Source organism: Chionomys nivalis, chromosome 8 (assembly GCF_950005125.1).
Source record: "Chionomys nivalis chromosome 8, mChiNiv1.1, whole genome shotgun sequence".
NCBI classification, from domain to species: Eukaryota; Metazoa; Chordata; class Mammalia; order Rodentia; family Cricetidae; genus Chionomys; species Chionomys nivalis.
Window position 1 is genome coordinate 67,656,648 of NC_080093.1, and position 15,516 is coordinate 67,672,163.

General features: G+C 46.1%; 1 protein-coding gene across 1 annotated transcript in view; it reads right to left on the reverse strand.

Annotated features, from left to right (window-relative positions):
- The window catches only part of Plpp4 (phospholipid phosphatase 4), a 144,016-nt gene extending 129,914 nt beyond the window's left edge, over positions 1-14,102 (reverse strand). Inside the window, exon 1 of the mRNA XM_057779295.1 lies at positions 14,027-14,102. The gene's annotated coding sequence lies outside the window, so the exon portion shown is untranslated. The remainder of the gene's footprint in view (positions 1-14,026) is intronic.
- Positions 14,103-15,516: the final 1,414 nt, after the last annotated feature.

Here is a 15,516-nt window from a genome sequence, read left to right on the forward strand (position 1 = left end):
GTGGATAAAAGCAGAACCTCTTTTCCAAAGTAACATATCCTTAGACTCAAATTTTGAAGTCAAGATACCTTTGAAGTACATATGTTGGTTTAGCCCCAGAATCAATGTTTTTCAGCAGCTAATTCATTAACAGTTTAAAAAAATCCAAAGAAAACACAATTAATGCACATAATCCAGACTCTCTGTATATATTCCATTTTATGTGTCTTTTTTTACTCTATTACTTTTCAACATTTATTTTATTATCTTTACTCCTTTAATCTATGACTGTTTGTATTTTTTTCTCTCTCTCTCCTAAGCCCATGTACATTCATTCAACACTGTAACCCATTCAGAGATCTTTTTTATCTAAATCTGTTGTATTGTGTATCTGTAATCATTTTCTGATCAGGAGAGGTTTTTTTTTTTTTAATGCTAAGCAGGAATAACTGGAACTCATGCTGTTGCTTTGCCTGGCTCCACTCCATCCAAAATGGCTGAGATACATTCACTGGCTCTGTAAGCTATGCTCACCACCCCAACTCCAGGGATATAGTATGTCTATGTTACCATTAGGCAATGTGTAGCACTCTGCTCACAAACCCCATCTATGTGCTCTATAGCACGACCTCCAGAATGAGCCAAAGCTGTTCCTGCCACCAGCAAGAACCAGTAAGTCATCTCTTTAAGAAGCTGCCCCTCTGCTGGTGGTCAGCAAACAGAACCTATTTGAAAAATGCAGCTACCAAGAAGTCCAGTTGACTCCCATTTTTGTGGGTCTAGAGACCCTTTTTTAAAGCTTTCTTAGGCTGTATGTGGCTGTATGCTGTTGACTGTCCATTATGTAAATGGGTACTGTGCTTTCCTTTCCTGGCCACCAGACCTGAATAATCGCACAAAAAGTATATTAATTACAACACTGTTTGGTCAATGGCTCAGGCATATTCCTAACTAGCTCTTATATCTTATATCAATCCATTTCTATTATTTTATATTTACCACAAGGATTGTGGTTTATAATCTCACAACTTGTTTCATGGGCGGCTCCATGATATCTACCTGGCTCTGTCTTCTTTCTCCCTGCATTCATTTTAGTTTTCCAACCTAGATATATTCTGCCCTGCCATAAGCCAAAGCAGCTTATTAACCAATGGTAATAAAAGATATTCACAGCATGCAGAGGGGAATCCTACACCAAGATACCCAATCTCTTCCCCTGTCACTTTGATCCTCAATACCCTGCCATTCTTATTCCATGTTTCCAAGTCTTGTGTCAAAAGAACTCTGTAGTCATGCTTATTACTTAAACATGGATCATGGTTTCTCAACATTCTCTCTCTTCAACAGCCCCTCCTTCACACACACACATGCATACTTACACACACACTTACATACTTACATGCACACAAGCACACGCATGTGTACACGCACACACACATCATTTAATCCAGGTCCCTTTTGAAGGGCAGACCTGTTCTATTTCCTCTAAAGAGAACTATAGATGACATCCTCGGTTTTCAGGTCCCACAAGGCAGGCAGCTGCTCCCTTTGTTTGTACGCAGCTGGCACCAGCAACTGTCCAGCTGGAAACATCTTCCAAACAAGTAGAGAATCCAGGAGAGTCATGCTGCCATCAGAAGGGCCATCAGAGAAATGAGCCCACAGAAATATGGAGAGAGAAAGGCAGGGTAGAGAAAGTCAGTCACTAGTATCCCCCAGACCAGTACTGGCAGGCCTGCAAGGCCTTTCTAAGCCTACTATAGACTGTAGGGCATCCTAGAGAAGGAAGCCTGGATCTGGGCTGTGAGCAGACCCTGAGGTCTGAAGAAATGAAACAAGCAATCCCTGAGTATACCCAGACCCTGGGCCTGTAAAGTGTGAGGCTGACCTTTACAAAAGTCCCTCCAGAACTGGACCCTTGTGAAACACAGCTTCCCACAGAGATTTCCCAACTGTAGACATCATCCGAGTGACACTGAGTGAGGACATGCAGTGTTTCATGTTGACCTCACAGGCATGCCAGGAAAATCAGCCTGCCCACTCCGCAGTCAAGCCTCTGTTATGCTCATCTTTTGCGGCGTTCGGCAGAATTGTCTAACATGATGATCCCAACAAACACGGTGTTCAGCAGAATTGTCTAACATGATGATCCCAACAAAGCCCTCAGAGCTCGTTGCCAAACCCAAATCCACCTTCAAAGACCAAAATTTACAGCGCTCGATCTCACTTCCAAAAGTTACCCCTTGTGTACAAGTGGCACCTGCCTCCCTGCTCTCAGAGTGTATCCCAGCAACAGGGAGCCAACACAGACAGTCTTATCTATAAGGTCCCCCAAACCCTACCTTTCTACTGGGGTTGCCTGGCATGTCTAAAACATCAAGGATCCAACGGGCCAATTTTTAAGCCAGTCTACGAATCATCTCCCAGCAAGTGCCTGTCCATTTGACACCTCTAGAGATGTAGAATTCATCTGAGGTTTGTTCTGTTTCAAGAGAGATCTGTTGTTTGAATAAAAACAGATTTGCCTTAAGCTGAGCTCCATGAGTCTGAATTATGCTTTGGGGACAACACAGAATAAATGCAATATCTATTCTTTTACACAGCAGATCTTTAATTATAGCTAAGGGGGTTAGGGTTAGGGGAAGAGAGGGGAGAGGATCTTCTCTTTTCCAAGCTAAGTGCTCTCTCTTCTTCACCAGCCTCCTACAGTAATATTTAGAAGACCACTGGAAACATAGCACCAGGATTGCCACCACTCTGCATAGAGCAAAATTCCATGTGATAAAAAACAATTAGCCCACTTCCAGGAATAGAGTTGAAACACACCAGAAGCGAATGAACTTCTTCATAGCTCCAGAGGGGACGTTAGGCCAGCAAACCACACATAAACAAATAATTCGATAAATGTTATTTCTGAGGTCCTTTCCCCGCCAGTAGAACTTGGTCTATTACTTTCAAATCGGTCATGTGAACTGTGAGGATACCACTTCTTCAAGCTCAGGCACAGAGAAACCTCTGTGTGGGAGCTGTCACATGCTCCTCTTTGCCATGCTGTGACAGACTCAGAATCTGCAGCGTCCATGCAAGACAAAAGTGGTTATGCTGGGTGTACAGATAATTCTGTTCCCAGGAGTATAGGCAGGATCAGAACCTGCTTTGTCACTCACTCCTGCCAGCAGCTACAACATTTCCCTGCAGTTTGCATTCCCATCTCTCCAGTGGCTGATGGCATTGGGAATTTTTTCGTGTGGATTTTCACCATTCTTCACCTTCCTTATCGTCATGGCCATGAAGTGTCTTATTCATATCTTTCAGTCACTTTTAAAATGTGTTTTTTGCTTTTTATTATTGGTTTGAAGGGATATATAACTTATTCTGAATATATTCTTTGTTAGTTTTATAAATTGTATGTCTTCTTAGGCCCAACTTTTCATTTTCTAAACAATGCCTTTCAAAGGATACATTTTAAATGATGAGGAAGGCAAAATTTTTCAATTTTCACTCGTAAGACTATTGTTGGGTGTCCCAAGACATCTTTGCCTACTCTACACTCTCGAAGACTTTCTCTTAACATTTTCTTCTAGCAATGCTATCATGATGGATCTTCTATTTGGGTCTATGTCACACCTAAATTGAATTTTGTATGAAGTAGTGACTAAGGTTCTATTTTTCATAAGGCTATCCAATTATTCTAGTACTGTTGGTCGAAAAGATTGTATTTTCACATTGGGATTGTCTTGACACCGTGGTGAAGACTAACAATTTGTCTTTGACTAATAATTGGATTTGTGTGTGTGTTTGTGTGTGTGTGTGTGTATGCTTTCTACCCATCGATTTAGGTTTTGCTAAATAGCCAATACCAAGGGACTTTTAAAAATATTCATAATGTCTTTTCTAGTTGTTAAATTTTATTTGGAGCGGCAGTGGATGGATCTATAACATCCTAGACTTCTAAACTACGGCCCTGTAGACATGTAGTCTGCAGACAGGATACACAGCACTGTCCACTGCCAAGCCCCCGTGGATAAACCTTGCCTTGTGTGGCCTGGCACTCACTGACTGCTCTAAGTGGACCTCCAATGTTACAGATTTCTGCAAGCATGGTGTGTGTTTAATGCTAAGATTTTGTTTCAGTTTCATTTCTATGTCTGACGAGAAGCAGCATATAGGAGGAAAACGTTTATGGCTTTTAATTCCAGGTTGTCATCTATGAGAGAAGTCAAGGCAGGAACTTAAGCAGGTAGTCTTGTCATATGAAGAGCAGAGAGAATAATGCTTGTTTGTTTGTTGCTAATGTTAAGCTAACTTCTTCCTTTCCCACATAGTTCCAATGTCCAGCCCATATTCAGGGTGGGTCTCCCTATCTCAATTAGCAATCAAGACAAATACCTGATGTGGGAGTCTTCTGTTTTGTGTTAATTCCATTGGTTAAATAAAGAAACTGCCTTAGCCCTTTAATAGGACAGAAAATTAGGTAGGCGGAGTAGACAGAACAGAATGCTGGGAGAAAGAAACCTAGTCAGGCAGTCGCCATGATTCTCCCGCCAGACACAGACGCAGGTTAAGATCCTCCCTAGTAAGCCACCAGATGTGAGAATTAGCCAATAAGAGGCTAGAGCTAATGGGCCAAGCAGTGTTTAAAAGAATACAGTTTGTGTGTTGTTAACTCGGGGCATAAGCTAGCCAGGCGGCTGGGAGCCGGGCAGAACACAGCCCGCCGCTTCATTCAACAAATACCCACAGACATGCCCAATCTAGGTACTCTTAAGACTGTCTTCTCAAGTGATTCTAGGCTGTGTCAAGTTGACAGTCAAAACTAACCACACAGGGTGCTATACGAAATTCCAAGAATTTGGGAAATATCTGAGCTATGTGTTCACTTGGTTGCTAAGTTTTCAATCTGGTACTCAGAAAGCATATAAAGAAATCAAGACTCTCTGCTTTAGTAATTAATCACCAAATCAAATTACCTCTGACCCCAGTACATTTGAACAGTAACGGTTCTAGCATTGAGCCCCACGCCCATGAACTGGCACTTTTCTAGTGGCTGGAATTGGTATGCACAATACTGTCTTACTGGAAACAGGGGTGGGGGCATTTAATGCAGACTTTCATCATCAGAGCTGGAATTAGGACAAGCTGGGGTCTGACTCACTCTCCCAATAAGACTACTGAATCAGACACCTACACATTTTGACAGGGGAACAAGTGGCCTAGAACAGGACAGCACATCCAACCAGGGTAACTCTGAGGTGTCTGAAAATGTTTCCTATAATTATGACTCTCTTATCCAAGGAAGCATCCCTCCTCCAGGACAGGTCCACAGGGCTCTGACCTATGCCATTCATACTTTCTTGCTTTATCTCCTCCTTTCCCATCTTAGTGATACATATACGAAAGCACAAGACTATGTCCCCACGGAGACGACCACCCCAGACAAGCAGATGAGCTGGCCTTTGATGGACAGCCATTAGTGACAAGTTTCTTGAAGCCACTTGAGTAAAGGAAAGTCGGCCTCTAATTGCTTTTCAATCTAGTCAATTTGCCCTTCCTGTTTTCTTCCAGGAACCACTCTGGGAAATGGAAGACAACTAAAGCCCAAGATCATGTGCTGCAATGGAAGCAAGGAGGACCTAGCATGACCTCAACACAAGGTTTCTTCATCTGGCTAGTGAGCAGCAAGGAAACCATATCTTAGCAGGAAAAATAAATATATTTCTGTGGCTTTCCTATGGATCCCCGTATGATTAGTCTTAACTGTTTACTTAAAACAATGTAGAGTCACTTGGAAAGAGTCTTAACAAGAATCTAGACTGGCCTGTGGGCATGTCTGTGGGTGTTGGTCTGGATTGTTATTAAGACAGGGAGACCACCCAGAATATTCATGGAAAAGAAACCAGGCACAGTATATGCTCATTGCCGTTAGCTTTCCAAACTCTGCCTGCTGGAATAATTATTCAAACAGGTCAAACACATCTCCCTGCTATGGAGTCTGCCTCCCCCCACCCCTCACAGGTGGTGGCATCTTCCCCGGGCTTTGCGTAGATGTGACAAGTAAACTGCATTCATCTTATCTTTAGTGTCAGAAGCCCTGTATCATTCTTCCCTAAACCCGGGGTCGGGAATCCCTCCCTCACCATTGGTTACTCAAGATAACCATGCCTTGCCTTTCCTTTCGTGCCCCCTTATAGGCTCAGAAGTACATATTTAATTCAGACTTGATCAGTTAAGGCCCAGGTGACTCAGAGAGAGCTGATGACAGACGACAGAACTTGCCGCTGAGAAAGCTTCCTTCCTATTTAGACTTAGACCTTGGATGATGGAAGACTGAAGCAGGCATTTTTGAACCTTAGAGTCTGAGAATTAAAATGGATAAAAGGAGCGATGTAGAAATACTGGGCCCTGTTGATGCCACATAAGGCCCAGAGCCCACCTGTGCCTAAAGCCAATAGCATCAGATTATACGAGAAACCACATTCTTGGCTTATCTGAAAAACTATGTGATTTACATGAGAAAAACTATGATCCTGGCTTTGCTTAAGACAATTTGACTTTTTCTGTTTCTGAAACCTGCTTGAATCATTAGGTTTGATCCATCACAGACAGCCAAATATCTCGCACAAGCCAAACATGGTGCCACACCAAATGATTCTTAAGGGATATTGGAAATAAAGGGGCTACAAAGAATTTTCCAGGAAAGCAAGATCAACATCCACAAAACAAGGTGGTAGTGAGCCGGGCGGTGGTGGCGCACGCCTTTAATCCCAGCACTCGGGAGGCAGAGGCAGGAGGATCTCTGTGAGTTCGAGACCAGCCTGGTCTACAAGAGCTAGTTCCAGGACAGGCTCCAAAAACCACAGAGAAACCTTGTCTCGAAAAAAACCAAAAAACAAAACAAACAAACAAACAAAAAAAAAAACAAAAAAAAAAAAAAACAAGGTGGTAGTGATCAAGCAAAAACACAGACATTGACATAGCGAGGATGGCCAGAGAGCCCCTTCCCAAGAAACTCCCTCCCTCCTTACCCTCTCATACTCCATCAGTGTGACCAGAATTTGTCCATGGAGGACGATATGAGATACTGATACCACAAGGACAGAACTGGTCCCATCCCCGTCTTACCCAAGGCTCATGTCCCTTATCTAATTCACAGGTCTGTTTTGTAACGTTCTAGGACACAAGATGTTCTGACACTTGAGTAATAAGTGATATTCACAAGATGTTTTGCCCTTCTCCATGCAAAGGGCGCTAATGAGAACAGGTGCCGCGCCTCTCCTCCCCCACCCTTTGTCTAAGTAATCAGAAAACAGCCCTCCCATTTCATGTCATCATCAGGTCCAAAGTACCAATGATGTCTGTACTCTGTGGTCAACTCAGACCGTTCCGACAACAGCCGAGATTTTCTCTGGTAGGTGTTCTGCCGAGTGAAAGCAGAAAATCAACAGCTAGAACCACCACAGTCATCAACAGCCATCTCTAACGCAAGGCCTTCTGGGACAACAAAGAAATGGCTGGATCAGCTCCTGCTTAGTCCCGGAACAGAGGAGGAGCCCACCCTACAGGGTCTTTTACTAGCACAAGTATGGGTCAAATCATCTGGGTCATTTTGTTTCCTGGCTTTGTGTTGATATTTAAATTTTGCAGACTAGCACAATGAGCTTGCACAGATCTCCTGAGTGCTAACTCACCTACATCTCCTGAGTGCTAACATTTGCCACTTGCACTTTGCCCCCACCCCCGCCTTTACAGAGATAGGTAGCTAAGGAGAGCAAGAGGAAAAGGAAGGGAGAGATCAATACGTATGTATGTTTATGTCTATATGCAGTTCTTTCCTGAATCATTTCAAAATATTTAAAAATATTTGAACCCCTCACCTCTGACATTTTCAGAATGGCTGACCTAAGGACATTTTCCTATATAAAACTGCAACAGCATCATACACTTTACAAAACTTAACAGTAACTGCAAAGCAGTATCCAATCTCCTACCAGTCATCAAGTGTCTCCACACACATCTTAGAGTGCACATCAAATCTGATCAATTACGAGTCATCTGGTGGCCAAAGGCTCTTCGGCCCTTTGTACGCATGCTCCCTTCTCATGACACTGAGCTACTGAGGAACCCAGGCAGCTTGGCTTGTAGGCTGCCCCAGGTCAGAATCAATACGCTTTGCATGTCTGGCTATTTCCCCTTGGTGTTTTGAACTTGTTTCTCTCCCCCTACCTCCAAGTAATGCCTGTGTGTGAGACTTCTTCAAACGCTGGGCCTGCTGTAGGCTAAGCTTGCTGGGCTCTATGACATCGCAGGGGAGTCTCCACACTTCACATTGCTTCTCATCAGGAGCCCGGGATTCCAGGGTTGTCCTTTTATTGATGGTACTAAACCTGACTGCACAGTTTAAGTGGCAACCAGCAGACTCCTCGGCAGTCTTTCCTTTGTAATTAGTAAATCCATACTGTTTCCTTGACTGACACCCAGGTCCTATCTAGCCTCAGGTGTGAAAGATCTTTATCTTAAAATTTTTGAACTTGGCCACGAGTTGGTATTAATGCAGCCAGGCAGAGACCCAACACAAAGGCTCTAATCCCAGCTGCCATGACGAGGAAGGCAAGTTTGGATGGGATGGAATTAATTTTACAGACATAAGACTGGTGGACTATAAGCAGGTGTGACCCTTCCTACTGACCCCGTATTGATCTTAGGCTCCACCTTTATCATGTGTGCTCAGTTCACCATCCCAGTTCCAGAACTGTGTCCCAACACCCCTGCTATGACTGAGTCCCTCCCCATGACCCCAGAATAATGGAGCAATAGCCTGAAATCCCACCCACTTAGTAGAACACAGAAGAAGGGGTCTGAGACTAGTCAAATAGAATGTTTAACGCACTTATTAGGTGAAGCACAAATAATACAAATTCAGAAACAGATATTGGGGTTCAACCTGAAGATCCGAAAAGCAAAGCAGTCAGCCACTGGCTCTTACCTTGACCACAGTTCGAAATGACAAACCTGCCTCCAGGAATCTCAGAATGAGATTTTGTCTGAGAGCTTCTCCTCCCCTTTTATAATCCTCTCTAGGGCTGGGATTAAAGGCGTGCACCCCTGGGATTAAAGTCATGCATTGCCTGGTTTCTATAGGAAACTAGTGTGGCTACTAGGATTAAAGGTGTGTGTTACCATTGCCTGGCTGGAAGGCTGACCAGTGTGGCTGTTTTACTCTCCCAATCACCAAGCAAACTTTATTTATTAAAATACAATTGAAATGCCACCACAATTAGCAGGAATTAACTATCTTCTTGGGTAAGGTCCCATTTATGTCCACCTTCCGCCACCAGATGGGAACGCCCCTAAATCTACAACCAGGTTTCCTCCCCTAGGGGGCTGGCCAGCATAAGCACCAACTAGACATTGCTGCTCCACCTGGAGGCCAGCCCTGGTGCCTTAACCTACAAACCTCCCACTGACACATGACAGCCACACGAAACACCCAGGGATCATGTAGGAGTCGGGCCACCCAGCTTCAAAACCCTACTCTGCCACCATGGAACATCAGGCATGTGACTCACCTTTCCCTGGTCTCATAGTTGCTGCTGTACTTTGGGTCTTGATTTCAGTTGTGGAAAATGGCATGTCTTTGTTGGAGGGAAGCCACCGGAAGCACGAGAGAGCAATGACTCCCTTCATCGCACAAATCTTAAACAAGGAAGGAAACCAATCCCTGGACTAGTTTGCAAAGTTCTCAGTTCATGCCTGCCCTTCTCACGAGCTTATCTTTGTGATCGAAACCACAGGGTTCCAAAGAGTTGTAATAACAGAAAATTGGGGGGAAGCTGCCCTCTGTGGGCAATAGAGCTGAATATTCCAGGCATGGAATAGCTGGTTTCACAAGGAAGGGCGGGAGGCTACATACACTCGCCTTTACCAGAGTCCCGTGAGCTGCATGTGGAGAGAAAGACGCCACAGTCCCAGGGGGCATCTTTGCTTTCAACCTTTCTCTCTGTGCCCTTAGAATCAGGGGATGAATGAAAGGGGTGCAGCAGCGAGAGCGACTGCTGTTTGGTTCATCATTGTTCCCACTAAGGCTGTGGTTTAGATGTGTTCTTCAGAGTCAATAGACATTGGTTCAAACTACGTTCTGCCCCTTCTCTATCATGTGGGCAAGTGCTCTGGTTCCAATGGACCAGTGATAATCTTTACACCTGCCCTCCAGAGCATCCAGGGCAGCCCGTGAGGTGAGCTATGTAAGTGGTGGGCACACAGCGTGTGGCAACCGGCCAGGGCTCGGGTGACAGAGCAGCGGGTTTTACTTTTGGAAATAATTGTACCGCCAGGGTGGGATCGATTGGCTGTAAGACTCTGTTCTAGTTTGATTTTTGTTGGTGTGCTAAAACACTCTGACCAAGAGCAACTTGGGGGCAGGGAATTTATTTGGCTTATACTTCCAGGTCACAGCCCATCACTGAGGGAAGAAGTCAGATAAGAACTCAAGCAAAAACTTGAAGCAGGAATCACTAAAGGACGGGGCTCACTGGCTCTCTCTTGGGCTTATGCTTAGCTGGGTTTCTTCTGCAGTCTAAGCCCACCTACCCAGAGAATGGTACCACCCACGGTGGGATTGGTACTTCTGCATCAATTAATAATCAAATAATACCCAAAGACATGCCCACGGGCCAATCTGATATAAGCAAACCCTCAATCAATTGAGACTCCTTTCTCAGGTGACAAGCTCACTAGGACAAGTTTCTCTGCAGAGTTGCCTTAGTGACTGTCTTTTGTGGTTTGGTTTTGCTGTGTCCATCTATCTCCCCTGGAGCAGGAAGACTGAAGGAAGAAGTGGCTGGCCTTCCTGCAGGCTGCATGCTAGAAATAATGGTTTCAAATTAGCGTCTCGAGTCTCAATTCCAAGTATGACTGTGAACAATTCTAAAAGAAGGAGCAAGCTCTTCCCAAGCCAGCACACTAACCCTTAGTGCCTCAGGGCTCCCCAGTAAGCAAGCCTGTGCTGCCACATGGGCTGGGTTTCGTAGAAACGTTAGAGGAGATTGCCATCTTCTGTGCCTGCGTGGGTCTGGCATTTGCAGGAAGGTGACAATGAGCAGAAACACTGCACTCCATGCAGGTCATTTTACTACTCTACCCTATGCACGCGTCTTTGCTTCAAACGCACGCAGGAGGACCGCGCTGTGAGTCCAGTGCATGTCCTTGTCACTTTGAACCTGTCAGCTGTGTTGTGACAAGTCTGGATACTTGTGCCAAGTAAAATGTGCAGCTGGCCCATCAGAATAATACCCCATGCTGGAGGCACGATTCAGTGCTCTCAAAGGGCCCTGCTGCTTCCTGCCTGCTCGAGATATGTGAACAGGAAGTAGTTATTAGATTTCTAAGTGACTTCATCCCACAAGCAATTACTATTTCCCTCGTGTTTCTAGAGTAGTTTGGTTGGAATATACTGTGTTTGCAAAGCAAGACATTTAAAAATCCATTGTTAGTATTCCGTGAAGACTTGTTTTTTTTTTTTTTTCTTTTTCTGTTCCAGGTTTTGTTAATCAGGTCTGTGTTATTATAGCAAAACACCTGAAGCTAGTACCTTTAAAAAGTTGGACGTGGCTTATGGTTTTTGAGGCTTGAATTCTAAGATTGGGTGATCTCTGGTGAGAATGGCGGGCGTCAGCACATTGTGGTGGAAATGTAGCTAAGGTCACAGGCATGAGTGAGAAGGACCAAGTCTCACTATCTCCTAGAGAGACATGTCTCAGAGAATCCCCACTAGGTCCTCCCCTCTAAAGTTCCAGAGATAACAGCTTCATGGTAATGACCAAGACTTCCGCCAGAGCGGGCCTTTGGGTCCACCTCTGAATTATATACAGCACATTTGATCTAGAGAGAATGCAGAAATAAAGCAAGAAAAAGAAGACCACGTCAGTATTTTAGTTTGGGTTTCTACAGAGGCCCATCCTAAGACATGGGTACAAGTGATTGTAGCCAACTTGGAAATGGTGTCAGGTAGCCCTGTAGGAAACAGAAAAGCAAGACAGAAGAAGGGACAGTCAGACAGTCCTGGTCAGCAGGTAAGACTCAGTGTCCTAGGGCCTCTGAGTCACCTTCACCCTCTATACAGATCCACTTGAAGTCAGTGTTTTTATCTAACAACATCTGGTTCTAGAGCCACTCCAGGGGAGTGGGGAGTACATCTGGCTTTCCTGGAGCTCTGCCCAAGTATGTGATGAGGCCAGAAAAAGCCCTGGCAGGGAGGCAAAGGTACTTGCAGGCCACTAAGAGTTTTCCAGAAAGAAATAAGGGATACTGGGGAGTGGGGTAGAGATGAAGGATGCTGGGGAATGGGGTGGAGGGGGCAGAACAACAAGGCCCAGGTAGACATGGGCAGGTGTGAAGAGTGTCGGGCACACTCCCCTCTCTCCATTGCTGGCAATTTAGTGCTCATATCTTCCCTCATTGTCTCGTGGGATTCTCACAACTCATGAAGAAAGAATTATTTCTATCCTCCCCACCACTGTGGGGGGGGGGATGCTTGCATACACATGCATGGAGGTCAGAGGTCAATACCAGGCATCTTCCTCTATTTCTCTCTATATTATTGTTTTTGGAGACCATGAGCCTGGAGCTCACTGATGTAGAAAGAGAAGCTGTCCTGCAAGCCCCAGAATCCCTTGTCTCTGCCTTCCCAGAGGAGGGGTTCTAGGTATTTACTACCATCCCCTGCTTTTTATGTGGGTGCTGAAGAGGAAAACTCATTTTTTTCAAGTTTATGTGGCAAGCGCTTGGGCAATCGAGTCTCCTTAGCTCTTCCCTTCCCTTTCCTCCCCTTCCTTTTACAGATCAGGAGACTGAGGTTTGACAAGGTTAAATAAATAACTCACAATGTTCCCCAGTAAACTCTAGATTCACCGCTAGACTCTGGGGTTATGTGGTTTCCAAGTCTCAGTGCCAGGCTTTCCCCATTCCGCCAAGGCCTGGTGTGTTCTCTCTCAGGAGTAATGCTTCTGCTACTTCACTCTTCTACCCCACAGCGGGTTAGAAATAAAAATCACTTTAAAGCACAGCTGCATCTGAGTGTGCAGAGTCCAGTTCCTCACCCCACCACTGTGCCACCTAGAGAGAGATTCAGAACAAGGGATGACCCCTTTTTGAAAAAGTCCCTGGGAAGCTGAGTGCTCTCTGAAAGACACCGGCAGGAACTGCACCAATACTGCGGGTTTGCCCTTCAGAAGGGAGCATTTCAGGCTTCGGGTTGACTCCATTCCCCAACTGAGCAGAGTCAATGAGGCTTTCTGCTTCTCATTACAGATGCTCAAACCTGCTAGATTAGCCTCAGAACCAGAGAAGAGAAATGGCTGGAGGGGCATAGCTGGGAAGGAGTTGTCTTAGAGGAAGGATGCACGCCTGCCCTGCTGCAGGAGGCCACCGAGGAGGTGGTACCCTGCAACATTTCATCCGCATCATCTCCCAGAATCACCAGGAGAGGGGATGTTGGCTCTAGGGAAAGACAGAAAGACCAGGCTGACTTAAGACTCAACATGAAGAAAAGATGGTTCCTTTTCTCTTCAAAGCCCTTATCAAACACTGAATTCAAAAGCAGCCCTGGGATGCCCTGCAAGGGAGGGCATCGCCCTGCTACCTTTAAAGATGAGAGAGAGGCCCAGGCATAACTACACCTGCCGAGGCCAAAACCACAAACAAACAAACATCACTAAAGCCAGTGTGCTCTGGTATAGCCACTGCTGTTCCTTTGGAGACAAGGCCACGCGTGCGCAGAAAATACAGTCTCCAAGTGGACTACAAACCCCAAAATGCCCAGAGCCCTTTAAAAATGGGCGTTCCAACCCGCCCTCTCTCTCTTCTCTCGCGCTCCCCCCTTCTCTTCTCCTTTCGTCTCTTCACTCCCGTTCCTTGTATGTTACCCTCCCCCATTAAAGTTTACCCACGTGGGACCCCGCGTGTCTCGTCTCTCCTTCCCCAACCCCGCGCGTCTCGTGTCTCCCCCTCCCGAACAACACCCCCGCATTTAAAAAATAATAACATAACTTACCAAAGCCATGTTACAGTTTACGAACATGGATCCAGAATCCACTGAGGGCAGACAGCTTCTAATGACCCATTTCTTTAACCAGTGCTACCCGGATATCAAAGCCAAGCTCAGGCGTTTTGAAAAGGGTCCCCTAACCCCACAAGCACAGGCTCTGGAGGTGGCCTTCAAAGTGTACCACGCCAGGAACGACAAGGCTCGCAACCACTGCCACGTGATAACCGCGCCTGCCCGGCCAGCAGAGGTGACAGACTCGACCCGTCCTGTTCGTGCTGCCCCCCCACCTCCCGGGGTGCGTGAGCCACCGGGCCCATGCTTCAAGTGTGGTAAGGCGGGTCACTGGGCAAAAAGTTGCCCTAACCCTCATCGTAACCCGCGGGGTCCCTGCCCAAAATGTCACAGGGAGGGTCACTGGTCCATAGATTGTCCCCGTGCCTTTGATGATGCGGGGGCAACAGGCCCAGGGGATTCTCAGGTCGATCTATTGGGCCTGGCCCTGGAGGACTGAAGGTTCCCGGGCTCCGACGACCCGACCGCCACACCCATCTGCAACCAGGAGCCACGGGTACTTCTCACAGTGTCGGGACGCCTCATTTCGTTTCTTTTGGACACCGGAGCAACCTACTCGGTTCTAAGAGAATTTTGGGGACCAACCTCTCCCTCAAACTCCCCTATTGTTGGGGTAGGGGGACAGCCTTATTTTCCTCACCAGACTCCACCTCTCAATTGTATATTTAAAAATATCTTTCTCACCCACTCATTCCTAGTTTTACCAACCTGCCCGGTCCCACTCTTGGGAAGGGATCTCCTAACCAAGTTGGGGGCCTTCATTTCTTTCGCACCCCCCACCCGCTTTGTTCCAGATTCGTCGGTGACGCAGCTGCTGCTTCTCCTGGCCCCACGATCTCCTGATACTAACACGCCCTTTCCTCTTCCAGCTTCCCAGGTGGACCCCCTCGTGTGGGACACCCAGAATCCTGCCGTCGCTAAACACCACTCCCCCATCGTTATTCAGTTAAAAAATCCCACCAAGTATATTACTCAAGCTCAATACCCCCTTTCTTCCCAGAGCCTCAGAGGACTAAAACCCATAATTTCTGACCTTCTAAGGAAAAAGCTGCTCCGCCCCACCTCTTCTCCCTTTAATACTCCTATACTGGCTGTTAAGAAATCTAACGGAACTTATCGTTTGGTTCAGGACCTCCGACGTATTAATTCTGCTGTTGTCCCGCTACACCCCGTTGTCCCTAACCCCCTCACCCTTCTGTCTAACATTCCTTCAGGAACCTCCCACTTCTCAGTTTTAGACCTAAAAGATGCCTTTTTCTCTATTCCTCTCAGCCCTCAATCTCAAAACATCTTCGCCTTCACCTGGACAGATCCTGATACTAACTTCTCCACACAACTAACTTGGACCGTCCTCCCTCAGGGATTCCGGGACAGCCCACACCTCTTTGGCCAGGCCCTGGCCTCTGATCTGCTCTCACTGTCCC